Consider the following 12,735-nt stretch of genomic DNA (forward strand, 5'->3'; position numbering starts at 1 on the left):
ATATGTACAACCTCTTCTCGACTTCTAGGTAGTGAGTTGAAAAATATCACTTGAAATAATTCGCTAGGCCCGTCTAAGCTTACAATTTTTCTCTGTGGGCCGTTGTTAAGAAACTTGTTTATATCATCAACCACAAAGTGAAATTTTTGGATGTTGGGACTATACTGAATTTGATCATTACAAAGAAAAAAGTTGCTAGTTTGACTGATCACTGACTTAACATTCAATATTGACTGAAACAGCTTATTCCCATAATCATTGACAACAAGATCTCTGTCAGTGCCAGTGATGCCATCATGATGTTGAAATAATGAAAGATTTCGACGCGCACTTGTTAATCTTTCCGTTAATTCAGTGGTCCAACTAGGCTTGCTAAAGCCTATTGATTCCACATGCGACCATATCATCGAAAAAAGTATATCTGCGGATCACAAATTATGCTCCAAATAACAGTCAAGATTCTTATAAAAAGGTCTAGAGGTGTAATAGCCACTCCAGTAATGGTCACGTTCGTCAGCGTATGTAAAGAAGTCTCCCGCAAATAATGGAAAGAATTGACTAGCATCTGACATTCGTGTTGGTGACAACCGAGCCGATTCTTGGTGAGCATCTTCAAAGTAATCAGCCAGGGTGCCAAATTGGGCCTGTACATGCCAATCTTCTTGAGCGTTCATGTATTCAAAAAGCTTTTTGTAATTCTTGAATTGAGCGTCCCATTCACCTTCTGTATTATACCTAAAATCATCCCCAAGGGGCACCAGAAGAGCATAGAATTAGAAATTTCTGCACCGTCGGAAAACTGAGGATTTATTTGAAAAGGCACAGGTTTTCTATTCCGGTCAAGTACCTTAACGTTCGAAGATGAAACTAAAATATGTACAACCTCTTCTCGACTTCTAGGTAGTGAGTTGAAAAATATCACTTGAAATAATTCGCTAGGCCCGTCTAAGCTTACAATTTTTCTCTGTGGGCCGTTGTTAAGAAACTTATTTATATCATCAACCACAAAGTGAAATTTTTGGATGTTGGGACTATACTGAATTTGATCATTACAAAGAAAAAAGTCGCTAGTTTGACTGATCACTGACTTAACATTCAATATTGACTGAAACAGCTTATTCCCATAATCATTGACAACAAGATCTCTGTCAGTGCCAGTGATGCCATCATGATGTTGAAATAATGAAAGATTTCGACGCGCACTTGTTAATCTTTCCGTTAATTCAGTGGTCCAACTAGGCTTGCTAAAGCCTATTGATTCCACATGTAAATAATGACGAAGACCACACTGCCTTTCCATAATACAACAACAAAAGAGAGAATAATGAGGACTTTTTTTTCCCAAGACAGTGAACCAACAAAACCTATTTGAATATTTCGGCCCTATATCTAAGGGCCGTCTTCAGCAAAGAAAAAAATAAAAAACAATAAAACACTTACAATAAAAGTTCTCAGTTAAATATCCATTTTTTATTTTAAAATAGCCTTGGCATCATTACTTCTTAACGAAAAGTTCAGCCAAGACTGTCTGATAAAAGCTAACATTTTACAAGATAAAAAGGTTCATTCATTTCACTAACTGTATTTATTAAAAATTGGATTGATTTCTTATTGCGATATTTGCCTTCTCTGCAGCTAATCTGATAGTTCTTTTGATATTGGGCTTGTTTTTGTTAATTCCTATTTTTGTTTTATTTTGAATTAGATTATTTTCTATAATTAATTTTGTGTACATAGGGTTGAGTGTGTATTCACCCAAGTCTCTATTTAGGGATTTATTATTATTTAAGTTTCGTTTGATTTCGATTGCCTCACGGACAGTTTGTTTGATTCCTAGGTCATTGCTAATTAGAATTGTTTCGTCAAATAGAACATAATGGTTTGGATTTTCAAAAATATGACTACTTAAAGCTGAATCGAAAGATATAGAGTTATTTTAGATTTTAACGCTTTTTCAATACTTTCTTTGTGTTGCTGTAATCTTGTTCCTAAATTTTGGTGGGTTCGACCAATGTAATAATTTCCACAACTACATGGTATTTGATACACCCCTCGTAGACGAGTAATTGGGGTTTTATCCTTACCAGAATTGACAAGATTCATTATACTTAAATTGCTTGTGAATACAACACGTAAATTGTTTTTTAAACAAACTTTTTTCATTTTTGAAGTAATTTTCGGAATATAAGGCAGGTAAATCGTGCTTGTGGGTTTATTAGAATCATTTACTGGTGTGGGATTTAAGGCTTTAGAAGAATGCATCTTTAATCTTTGAGCAATAACAGTATTTATGAGAGAAATTGGGTACCCGTTGCCAAAAAGTATGTCTGTAATAAAATTTAATTCTTTTTTAACATACGGCTCTGAACAGATATTAAGTACTCTATCCACAAGAGATATTACCACACCTCTTTTAACCTGTGGAGGATGGTTAGATTTGAAGTGAAGGTATCTATTATTATGCGTAGGTTTTCTGTAAACCGTAAAATCAAGTTTATTCACACTGCGTATTATCAATACATCTAAAAAAGGTATTTTTCCATCTCTTTCGGTCTCTAGGGTGAATTGCAGGTTTCTATCGTAAGTATTTAAATGTTCTAGAAAACCTTTAAGTTCACTTTCGCCATAATTCCAAACTGAAATTATGTCGTCCATGAAACGTCCCCAAAACACATGATTAAGAAAATACGAATCTAGGGCCCAATTTTCAAGATTTTCGACAAAAATATTTGCGAGTAGGCCTGATAGAGGTGCTCCCATAGGAAGGCCCCTTACCTGGTTGTAATATGAATCTCGAAACTGGAAGTGCATGGAATATTTGTTACATAATTTAACCAAATGCATGAGAACATCAATGTCTAGACCTATTGCTGACTCTTCGATTAGATGGTAATTGTTTTCCAGTTTATTTTGTAATAATTGTTCAGATTTTGAAACATCAATACTAGTATACATAGAAACTATGTCAAAGCTGCTTAATATGGAATTTTCAGAAATGTCTATTTGTTTCAATTTTTCTACAAGATCAACTGAATTTTTTATATAAGATTTTTGGGAGTGAAGCAATGGTTTAAATGCAGTGCATAACCATTTTCCAATGTTTGAGGCAGGTGATTTTGTGCTAGCTACAATGGGTCTTAGAGGAATGCCTTGTTTGTGCAATTTTGGTAATCCATAAAACTTTGAGCAAAAAACACCACGAGGGAGGAATTTATTGTACAACTGTGGAGTGATTCTGCCATTTTCTTTCAAAGTTTTTAATTCTTTTATTACTTTTTGAGCAAATTGATCAGTCTGGTCATGGGTTGATTTAACATAAGTGGTTGTATCATTTAAATGTGACTGAATTTTACCATCATAATCAGTTTTATTCATAATTACTATGGAGTTGCTTTTATCGGCTTTAGTGATTATTATTGAGGAATCTTTACGGAGTTTATTCAAAACTTTTGTGTCATATGATTTTTCCATTGCATTATTGGGAGAATTAGGAAGTTTTAATGAGGTGTTGTAAAGAGTGTTAATTAAACAAGATCTAACTGTATCCGGGTTTGAAACAAGAGCACTACATTTGTGGAGAGAGGATTCTAAAGATGCTATCAAGTCTGCAACTGGAACTTGTTTTGGTAAAAACGAAAATTTTGGCCCTTGTTCTAGGACTTTTTCTTCAACATAGCTAAGCTTTTTAGATGAAATATTTACAATCGCAGGTCCAGGACTTATCTTAGGATTGTAAACTGGGTTGACCACTTGAGACTCATATTTCAACCTTGTAAACTTATTAGTGAGTCTCTCTTGTGACACACGGAAATAATGGTGGAATGAATTCCTTTCCATCCTAAGAATTTGCAAAAAATCATCAGTGGACAAGCTCTGTGATAGAAAATTTTCGAGTGATTTTCGTTCTGAGGAAATTCTATGTCTTCTGTGTTTTTTGTCCTTAATAATATGATTCAACGTTTTTAGCTGTAGTTTATGTGTGAACTGTGACTCTCGTAAAGTATTTAAGTGAAATTTATGCCTTAAGGATTTAGGAATAATTTTATTCCTTCTGCAGGATTCCAGAAACGTTTGTTGATTAATAATGTTCGCGTGTTTTTTCCCTAAACTAATAAAATGAAAAATATCTTTTGTCCAATGCTTCCCATAAGCGTAACGTATATAATGACGAAGACCACACTACCTTTCCATAATACAACAACAAAAGAGAGAATAATGAGGACTTTTTTCCCAAGACAGTGAACCAACAAAACCTATTTGAATATTTCGGCCCTATATCTAAGGGCCGTCTTCAGCAAAGAAAAAAAAAATAAAAAACAATAAAACACTTACAATAAAAGTTCTCAGTTAAAAATCCATTTTTTATTTTAAAATAGCCTTGGCATCATTACTTCTTAACGAAAAGTTCAGCCAAGACTGTCTGATAAAAGCTAACATTTTACAAGATAAAAAGGTTCATTCATTTCACTAACTGTATTTATTAAAAATTGGATTGATTTCTTATTGCGATATTTGCCTTCTCTGCAGCTAATCTGATAGTTCTTTTGATATTGGGCTTTTTTTTGTTAATTCCTATTTTTGTTTTATTTTGAATTAGATTATTTTCTATAATTAATTTTGTGTACATAGGGTTGAGTGTGTATTCACCCAAGTCTCTATTTAGGGATTTATTATTATTTAAGTTTCGTTTGATTTCGATTGCCTCACGGACAGTTTGTTTGATTCCTAGGTCATTGCTAATTAGAATTGTTTTGTCAAATAGAACATAATGGTTTGGATTTTCAAAAATATGATTGCTTAAAGCTGAATCGAAAGATATAGAGTTATTTTTAGATTTTAACGCTTTTTCAATACTTTCTTTGTGTTGCTGTAATCTTGTTCCTAAATTTTGGTGGGTTCGACCAATGTAATAATTTCCACAACTACATGGTATTTGATACACCCCTCGTAGACGAGTAATTGGGGTTTTATCCTTACCAGAATTGACAAGATTCATTATACTTAAATTGCTTGTGAATACAACACGTAAATTGTTTTTTAAACAAACTTTTTTCATTTTTGAAGTAATTTTCGGAATATAAGGCAGGTAAATCGTGCTTGTGGGTTTATTAGAATCATTTACTGGTGTGGGATTTAAGGCTTTAGAAGAATGCATCTTTAATCTTTGAGCAATAACAGTATTTATGAGAGAAATTGGGTACCCGTTGCCAAAAAGTATGTCTGTAATAAAATTTAATTCTTTTTTAACATACGGCTCTGAACAGATATTAAGTACTCTATCCACAAGAGATATTACCACACCTCTTTTAACCTATGGAGGATGGTTAGATTTGAAGTGAAGGTATCTATTATTATGCGTAGGTTTTCTGTAAACCGTAAAATCAAGTTTATTCACACTGCGTATTATCAATACATCTAAAAAAGGCATTTTTCCATCTCTTTCGGTCTCTAGGGTGAATTGCAGGTTTCTATCGTAAGTATTTAAATGTTCTAGAAAACCTTTAAGTTCACTTTCGCCATAATTCCAAACTGAAATTATGTCGTCCATGAAACGTCCCCAAAACACATGATTAAGAAAATACGAATCTAGGGCCCAATTTTCAAGATTTTCGACGAAAATATTTGCGAGTAGGCCTGATAGAGGTGCTCCCATAGGAAGGCCCCTTACCTGGTTGTAATATGAATCTCGAAACTGGAAGTGCATGGAATATTTGTTACATAATTTAACCAAATGCATGAGAACATCAATGTCTAGACCTATTGCTGACCCATTATGTTCTATTTGACGAAACAATTCTAATTAGCAATGACCTAGGAATCAAACAAACTGTCCGTGAGGCAATCGAAATCAAACGAAACTTAAATAATAATAAATCCCTAAATAGAGACTTGGATGAATACACACTCAACCCTATGTACACAAAATTAATTATAGAAAATAATCTAATTCAAAATAAAACAAAATAGGAATTAACAAAAACAAGCCCAATATCAAAAGAACTATCAGATTAGCTGCAGAGAAGGCAAATATCGCAATAAGAAATCAATCCAATTTTTAATAAATACAGTTAGTGAAATGAATGAACCTTTTTATCTTGTAAAATGTTAGCTTTTATCAGACAGTCTTGGCTGAACTTTTCGTTAAGAAGTAATGATGCCAAGGCTATTTTAAAATAAAAAATGGATTTTTAACTGAGAACTTTTATTGTAAGTGTTTTATTGTTTTTTATTTTTTTCTTTGCTGAAGACGGCCCTTAGATATAGGGCCGAAATATTCAAATAGGTTTTGTTGGTTCACTGTCTTGGGAAAAAAAAAAAGTCCTCATTATTCTCTCTTTTGTTGTTGGATTCCACATGCGACCATATCATCGAAAAAAGTATATCTGCGGATCACAAATAATGCTCCAAATAACGGTCAAGATTCTTATAAAAAGGTCTAGAGGTGTAATAGCCACTCCAGTAATGGTCACGTTCGTCAGCGTATGTAAAGAAGTCTCCCGCAAATAATGGAAAGAATTGACTAGCATCTGACATTCGTATTGGTGACAACCGAGCCGATTCTTGGTGAGCATCTTCAAAGTAATCAGCCAGGGTGCCAAATTGGGCCTGTACATGCCAATCTTCTTGAGCGTTCATGTATTCAAAAAGCTTTTTGTAATTCTTGAATTGAGCGTCCCATTCACCTTCTGTATTATACCTAAAATCATCCCCAAGAGGCACCAGAAGAGCATAGAATTAGAAATTTCTGCACCGTCGGAAAACTGAGGATTTATTTGAAAAGGCACAGGTTTTCTATTCCGGTCAAGTACCTTAACGTTCGAAGATGAAACTAAAATATGTACAACCTCTTCTCGACTTCTAGGTAGTGAGTTGAAAAATATCACTTGAAATAATTCGCTAGGCCCGTCTAAGCTTACAATTTTTCTCTGTTGGCCGTTGTTAAGAAACTTGTTTATATCATCAACCACAAAGTGAAATTTTTGGATGTTGGGACTATACTGAATTTGATCATTACAAAGAAAAAAGTCGCTAGTTTGACTGATCACTGACTTAACATTCAATATTGACTGAAACAGCTTATTCCCATAATCATTGACAACAAGATCTCTGTCAGTGCCAGTGATGCCATCATGATGTTGAAATAATGAAAGATTTCGACGCGCACTTGTTAATCTTTCCGTTAATTCAGTGGTCCAACTAGGCTTGCTAAAGCCTATTGATTCCACATGCGACCATATCATCGAAAAAGTATATCTGCGGATCACAAATAATGCTCCAAATAACGGTCAAGATTCTTATAAAAAGGTCTAGAGGTTGTAATAGCCACTCCAGTAATGGTCACGTTCGTCAGCGTATGTAAAGAAGTCTCCCCGCAAATAATGGAAAGAATTGACTAGCATCTGACATTCGTATTGGTGACAACTGAGGCCGATTCTTGGTGGAGCATCTTCAAAGTAATCAGCCAGGGTGCCAAATATTGGCCTGTACATGCCAAATCTTCTTGAGCGTTCATGTATTCAAAAAGCTTTTTGTAATTCTTGAATTGAGCGTCCCATTCACCTTCTGTATTATACCTAAAATCTCCCCAAGGGGCACCAGAAGAGCATAGAATTAGAAATTTCTGCACCGTCGGAAAACTGAGGATTTATTTGAAAAGGCACAGGTTTTCTATTCCGGTCAAGTACCTTAACGTTCGAAGATGAAACTAAAATATGTAAAACCTCTTCTCGACTTCTAGGTAGTGAGTTGAAAAATATCACTTGAAATAATTCGCTAGGCCCGTCTAAGCTTACAATTTTTCTCTGTGGGCCGTTGTTAAGAAACTTGTTTATATCATCAACCACAAAGTGAAATTTTTTGGATGTTGGGACTATACTGAATTTGATCATTACAAAGAAAAAAGTCGCTAGTTTGACTGATCACTGACTTAACATTCAATATTGACTGAAACAGCTTATTCCCATAATCATTGACAACAAGATCTCTGTCAGTGCAGTGATGCCATCATGATGTTGAAATAATGAAAGATTTCGACGCGCACTTGTTAATCTTTCCGTTAATTCAGTGGTCCAACTAGGCTTGCTAAAGCCTATTGATTCCACATGCGACCATATCATCGAAAAAGTATATTTGCGGATCACAAATAATGCTCCAAATAACGGTCAAGATTCTTATAAAAAGGTCTAAAGGTGTAATAGCCACTCCAGTAATGGTCACGTTCGTCAGCGTATGTAAAGAAGTCTCCCGCAAATAATGGAAAGAATTGACTAGCATCTGACATTCGTATGGTGACAACCGAGCCGATTCTTGGTGAGCATCTTCAAAGTTAATCAGCCAGGGTGCCAATTTGGGCCTGTACATGCCAATCTTCTTGAGCGTTCATGTATTCAAAAAGCTTTTTGTAATTCTTGAATTGAGCGTTCCCATTCACCTTCTGTATTATACCTAAAATCATCCCCAAGGGGCACCAGAAGAGCATAGAATTAGAAATTTCTGCACCGTCGGAAAACTGAGGATTTATTTGAAAAGGCAGAGGTTTTCTATTCCGGTCAAGTACCTTAACGTTCGAAGATGAAACTAAAATATGTACAACCTCTTCTCGACTTCTAGGTAGTGAGTTGAAAATATAACTTGAAATAATTCGCTAGGCCCGTCTAAGCTTACAATTTTTCTCTGTGGGCGTTGTTAAGAAACTTGTTTATATCATCAACCACAAAGTGAAATTTTTGGATGTTGGGACTATACTGAATTTGATCATTACAAAGAAAAAGTCGCTAGTTTGACTGATCACTGACTTACATTCAATATTGACTGAAACAGCTTATTCCCATAATCATTGACAACAAGATCTCTGTCAGTGCCAGTGATGCCATCATGATGTTGAAATAATGAAAGATTTCGACGCGCACTTGTAATCTTTCCGTTAATTCAGTGGTCCAACTAGGCTTGCTAAAGCCTATTGATTCCACATGCGACCATATCATCGAAAAAAGTATATCTGCGGATCACAAATAATGCTCCAAATAACGGTCAAGATTCTTATAAAAAGGTCTAGAGTGTAATAGCCACTCCAGTAATGGTCACGTTCGTCAGCGTATGTAAAGAAGTCTCCCGCAAAATAATGGAAAGAATTGACTAGCATCTGACATTCGTATTGGTGACAACCGAGCCGATTCTTGGTGAGCATCTTCAAAGTATCAGCCAGGGTGCCAAAATTGGGCCTGTACATGCCAATCTTCTTGAGCGTTCATGTATTCAAAAAGCTTTTTGTAATTCTTGAATTGAGCGTCCCATTCACCTTCTGTATTATACCTAAAATCATCCCCAAGGGGCACCAGAAGAGCATAGAATTAGAAATTTCTGCACCGTCGGAAAACTGAGGATTTATTTGAAAAGGCACAGGTTTTCTATTCCGGTCAAGTACCTTAACGTTCGAAGATGAAACTAAAATTATGTACAACCTCTTCTCGACTTCTAGGTAGTGAGTGAAAATATCACTTGAAATAATTCGCTAGGCCCGTCTAAGCTTACAATTTTTCTCTGTGGGCCGTTGTTAAGAAACTTGTTTATATCATCAACCACAAAGTGAAATTTTGGATGTTGGGACTATACTGAATTTGATCATTACAAAGAAAAAAGTCGCTAGTTTGACTGATCACTGACTTAACATTCAATATTGACTGAAACAGCTTATTCCCATAATCATTGACAACAAGATCTCTGTCAGTGCCAGTGATGCCATCATGATGTTGAAATAATGAATGATTTCGACGCGCACTTGTTAATTTTTCCGTTAATTCAGTGGTCCAACTAGGCTTGCTAAAGCCTATTGATTCCACATGCGACCATATCATCGAAAAAAGTATATATGCGGATCACAAATAATGCTCCAAATAACGGTCAAGATTCTTATAAAAAAGGTCTCAGAGGTGTAATAGCCACTCCAGTAATGGTCACGTTCGTCAGCGTATGTAAAGAAGTCTCCCGCAAATAATAGAAAGAATGACTAGCATCTGACATTCGTATTGGTGACAACCGAGCCGATTCTTGGTGAGCATCTTCAAAGTAATCAGCCAGGGTGCCAAATTGGGCTGTACATGCCAATCTTCTTGAGCGTTCATGTATTCAAAAAGCTTTTTGTAATTCTTGAATTGAGCGTCCCATTCACCTTCTGTATTATACCTAAAATCATCCCAAGGGGCACCAGAAGAGCATAGAATTAGAAATTTCTGCACCGTCGGAAAACTGAGGATTTATTTGAAAAGGCACAGGTTTTCTATTCCGGTCAAGTACCTTAACGTTCGAAGATGAAACTAAAATATGTACAACCTCTTCTCGACTTCTAGGTAGTGAGTTGAAAAATATCACTTGAAATAATTCGCTAGGCCCGTCTAAGCTTACAATTTTTCTCTGTGGGCCGTTGTTAAGAAACTTGTTTATATCATCAACCACAAAGTGAAATTTTTGGATGTTGGGACTGTACTGAATTTGATCATTACAAAGAAAAAAGTCGCTAGTTTGACTGATCACTGACTTAAAATTCAATATTGACTGAAACAGCTTATTCCCATAATCATTGACAACAAGATCTCTGTCAGTGCCAGTGATGCCATCATGATGTTGAAATAATGAAAGATTTCGACGCGCACTTGTTAATCTTTCCGTTAATTCAGTGGTCCAACTAGGCTTGCTAAAGCCTATTGATTCCACATGCGACCATATCATCGAAAAAAGTATATCTGCGGATCACAAATAATGCTCCAAATAACGGTCAAGATTCTTATAAAAAGGTCTAGAGGTGTAATAGCCACTCCAGTAATGGTCACGTTCGTCAGCGTATGTAAAGAAGTCTCCCGCAAATAATGGAAAGAATTGACTAGCATCTGACATTCGTATTGGTGACAACCGAGCCGATTCTTGGTGAGCATCTTCAAAGTAATCAGCCAGGGTGCCAAATTGGGCCTGTACATGCCAATCTTCTTGAGCGTTCATGTATTCAAAAAGCTTTTTGTAATTCTTGAATTGAGCGTCCCATTCACCTTCTGTATTATACCTAAAATCATCCCCAAGGGGCACCAGAAGAGCATAGAATTAGAAATTTCTGCACCGTCGGAAAACTGAGGATTTATTTGAAAAGGCACAGGTTTTCTATTCCGGTCAAGTACCTTAACGTTCGAAGATGAAACTAAAATATGTACAACCTCTTCTCGACTTCTAGGTAGTGAGTTGAAAAATATCACTTGAAATAATTCGCTAGGCCCGTCTAAGCTTACAATTTTTCTCTGTGGGCCGTTGTTAAGAACTTGTTTATATCATCAACCACAAAGTGAAATTTTTGGATGTTGGGACTATACTGAATTTGATCATTACAAAGAAAAAAGTCGCTAGTTTGACTGATCACTGACTTAACATTCAATATTGACTGAACAGCTTATTCCCATAATCATTGACAACAAGATCTCTGTCAGTGCCAGTGATGCCATCATGATGTTGAAATAATGAAAGATTTCGACGCGCACTTGTTAATCTTTCCGTTAATTCAGTGGTCCAACTAGGCTTGCTAAAGCCTATTGATTCCACATGCGACCATATCATCGAAAAAAGTATATCTGCGGATCACAAATAATGCTCCAAATAACGGTCAAGATTCTTATAAAAAGGTCTAGAGGTGTAATAGCCACTCCAGTAATGGTCACGTTCGTCAGCGTATGTAAGAAGTCTCCCGCAAATAATGGAAAGAATTGACTAGCATCTGACATTCGTATTGGTGACAACCGAGCCGATTCTTGGTGAGCATCTTCAAAGTAATCAGCCAGGGTGCCAAATTGGGCCTGTACATGCCAATCTTTTTGAGCGTTCATGTATTCAAAAAGCTTTTTGTAATTCTTGAATTGAGCGTCCCATTCACCTTCAGTATTATACCTAAAATCATCCCCAAGGGGCACCAGAAGAGCATAGAATTAGAAATTTCTGCACCGTCGGAAAACTGAGGATTTATATGAAAAGGCACAGGTTTTCTATTCCGGTCAAGTACCTTAACGTTCGAAGATGAAACTAAAATATGTACAACCTCTTCTCGACTTCTAGGTAGTGAGTTGAAAAATATCACTTGAAATAATTCGCTAGGCCCGTCTAAGCTTACAATTTTTCTCTGTGGCCGTTGTTAAGAAACTTGTTTATATCATCAACCACAAAGTGAAATTTTTGGATGTTGGGACTATACTGAATTTGATCATTACAAGAAAAAAGTCGCTAGTTTGACTGATCACTGACTTAACATTCAATATTGACTGAAACAGCTTATTCCCATAATCATTGACAACAAGATCTCTGTCAGTGCCAGTGATGCCATCATGATGTTGAAATAATGAAAGATTTCGACGCGCACTTGTTAATCTTTCCGTTAATTCAGTGGTCCAACTAGGCTTGCTAAAGCCTATTGATTCCACATGCGACCATATCATCGAAAAAAGTATATCTGCGGATCACAAATAATGCTCCAATAACGGTCAAGATTCTTATAAAAAGGTCTAGAGGTGTAATAGCCACTCCAGTAATGGTCACGTTCGTCAGCGTATGTAAAGAAGTCTCCCGCAAATAATGGAAAGAATTGACTAGCATCTGACATTCGTATTGGTGACAACCGAGCCGATTCTTGGTGAGCATCTTCAAAGTAATCAGCCAGGGTGCCAAATTGGGCCTGTACATGCCAATCTTCTTGAGCGTTCATGTAGC

Source organism: Artemia franciscana, chromosome 21 (genome assembly GCF_032884065.1).
Source record: "Artemia franciscana chromosome 21, ASM3288406v1, whole genome shotgun sequence".
In the NCBI taxonomy this organism is placed as follows: domain Eukaryota; kingdom Metazoa; phylum Arthropoda; class Branchiopoda; order Anostraca; family Artemiidae; genus Artemia; species Artemia franciscana.